The sequence below is a fragment of the Malus domestica genome, chromosome 05, assembly GCF_042453785.1.
Source record: "Malus domestica chromosome 05, GDT2T_hap1".
NCBI lineage: Eukaryota > Viridiplantae > Streptophyta > Magnoliopsida > Rosales > Rosaceae > Malus > Malus domestica.
In genome coordinates, this window is record NC_091665.1 from 6,519,428 (window position 1) to 6,522,612 (window position 3,185).

Below are 3,185 nucleotides of genomic sequence, written 5' to 3' on the forward strand. Positions count from 1 at the left end.
CATATATGTGGTCCTTACATCTCAAATTTGCACCCCTTCACCAGAAACGCTTTAAATTATTGTATTTGTTTTAATAAAATTTGTCGCAAGCTTCTGGTATTTCTCCATGTGATAAAAGTTTTCCTTTTGCTTCTTCTTATTTTGCACTTTTCTTTCATGGCAATTTTGGCATCTTCATTTTAAACCCGCTTTCTTTGACTGAGAATCGTTTGTGTGAGAGATTACACTGTTGGTAAAAACAGAAAATTCCAGAAAAGTATAAATGTAAAAGTTGAAAGTCCAAAGTAACACAACTAAACCAAAAAATTGAAAAGGAGCAAGCCGAAAACAAAAACAAAGGGAAAGAAGGGAATAAAACTGTTTTGAAAGGAAAAAGCGGCTATTGTGTGGGCCCGAAGGATTTATTTCATTTCGGTATTATCTTGACGAAAAGTTTATTTTAGCCCAAGTTCTACTTTGAATTTTTTTTTTTCCTCAGAAGTTCTACTTTGATTCATGCACCTCAATTATAGGGCTTTTTGAAATGGATAATAGTTGCGTTCTTTTGTGGAGAATTCACATATTTCAGTTTTTGCGAATAATATTTAAATTTATAATTTAATAATTGATTTTTTTTAATTTTTATATGAAAATCAATCCTAAAATTATTTGAATCCGTAATTGTTTAGTTATCTAAATGTATCAAATAAATAAATTGTTTGTCATAAATGTGTTGATGTTCATACTGTCAATTTGCTCTACACATTTTTCGACAACATTCTAACAAAGCATGATGTACAAGCATTGTCTACAAATGTGAGATATAATGAAGCTCTTATTGGAGGATATTTATGTTCGTTCACTAATTGGTATAATCGTTGCTCCCTTGATTCCTCAAATGAGTAAGCCATTCATTTCTCAATTGATTAGGCAATTATTACTCCCTATTGAAATCGGGACATTTTGTACTTTGTTAGGATATCCATAGCACTATATAAAGGTGGCTATACGTCACATTGTAACAGATGAAATTCTCTAATACGAATTCCCTCATCCTCTCTCAAATTATTTCCCTCTCCAACACATTATCAACACTTTTTCTCTTAACGGAATCAAAACCACTAGAAAATAATCTCTCAAAATTCTAGATATTTCTTTTGCGGCCACCCTAGCCGCAAAAAAAAAAAATTAGAACTTCCTTACAAGTCATCACAAAAGACTTAATTACAACCTAAGAATTCATCGCCAAAATCCATGCCGCTGCAAAATCACTCTATTGGTGCAATCCTTTCCCTACCGCTGCAAAAGCCTTATGCTGCCATAGATTTGTCAAGCCACTGCTGAAGATCTTTCGCGACCAATTTCGTCATAAATGTGCTGACTGGTTTTTCTCACTTTTTAGTAACAAAATTTCAGGCTTTCTGAATTTTGAGAGTAGGATCATATGTTAGATTTGAAGTAAGTATTTCGTTTCATTATTTCAAGTTCATGACAAACTCATTATTATGTGTTTAAACTAGTGAAGAAAATATCGATAATATCGGCGAAATATCGCCGATATTATCGTTTTTTTGGGACCCCGATATTTTATTAACTATCCAACTTGTTTTCGGCAGAATATCGCGATATTATCGATAATATCGATAATATCGCGATATTTTCGAAACTATCGCGATATTTTGTATGGACTCATCGGAGAACAAAGCCGGAGCAAATAATCCGAACCCCTAAATCCCCAAATTCTAATTCAAAGCAAATGAACTAAATCTACAATACAGGAATCCCTAAAATCGATTTCAGTACAAAAATCAACATGCAGAAAAATCGCAATCTGTACAAAAATTGTAATTTACAAGCCGAGAAGAACGCCGGAGCAAATTAACCGAATCCCTAAATCCCCAAATTCGAATTCAAAGAAAATGAACTGAATCCCTAATTCCTAAATCCCTAAAATCGATTTCAGTACAAAAATCAAGCAACATGCAGAAAAATCGCAATCTGTACAAAAATAGAAACCCTAATTCCTAAATCCCTAAAATCGATTTCAGTACAACAAAGGTGCAACATGCAGAAAAATTGAAATCTGTACACAAATTTAAAGTAAAAGCCGAGAAGAAGAGAAGTAGGAGCCTGGGAACATCGTCTTCCTCACGAATCCAAGACGGCTGGGACAACGTCGTGCTCCTCAGTGGTGTCGACGGCTGGGACTACGATGATTTCCGGTCGATCTCCATGGATCAAGGTGGTTTAGAAGGCGGTTATCGAGTGGTGTCGACGACTGGGTTTAGGGCGGGTGAGATGGGAGGAGCAGAGGGAGACACGGACGAGAAGGATCCAGAGATGGATCGAGATTCGAGAGATGATGTCTCTGTGTGTGTGTGGAAGAACTAGAGAAGGGGGAAGGAAGGGAGAAGACTGAGAAGTTCTCAGTGAGAATGAAGGCTCAGACCTCAGAGAGAGAGAAGAGAGAAGAGAGAGATTGAGAGGATTCGAGAATATGGTAGTGGGAAATGAATGATCGAGAGAGAGACTGAGCTCCGTGTGTGGTGTACGTGTGTGGTGTGCGTGTGTGGTGTGGTGTGGGGGGTCTCGAAGTGTGTGTGTGGTGGAGTGTGAGTTCTTCACTCTTTTTGACTGTCTGTGTGGTGGCGTGTAAGAAAAAAAAAGCATCCAATGCTCCAAATTATTCAAAACAAATAATTCAAAACCTATCTCTAGCTCTCTGATCCAATGATCCAAATAACTTTTTGCAATTTCAGAACATGGACAACAAATAATACTGCTTTCATAATGAAATCGTGTGACAGTCAGTAAGAGTCTTTCACATGCAAAACAGTGTCAATGTCTGTTATATACTTACATTCTTTCACCCAGTGGAGTATCAGAGGCATTCACAGAATTTTCGTTTCTTCTTCTTCCCATACCATTTTCAAAACCATTCCAGATCACTTCCAAAGCTTGAACACAAAGGCTTCCATATTTAAGGTAAGTTTACAAACTTAAATTTATATTATTGTAATTTATACAACAACAAATAAATTTGTGTGGACTCGTATGTTAATTTTTTTAAGTAATTAATACTTGCATGTTAATTTTTGTAAGTAATTAAGTAATGTTAACAATTACATGTTAATTTTTTTAAGTAATTAAGTAATGTTGTATAATTATTCCCTAGGATAATTTTAATATGTTTAATGTTATTTATT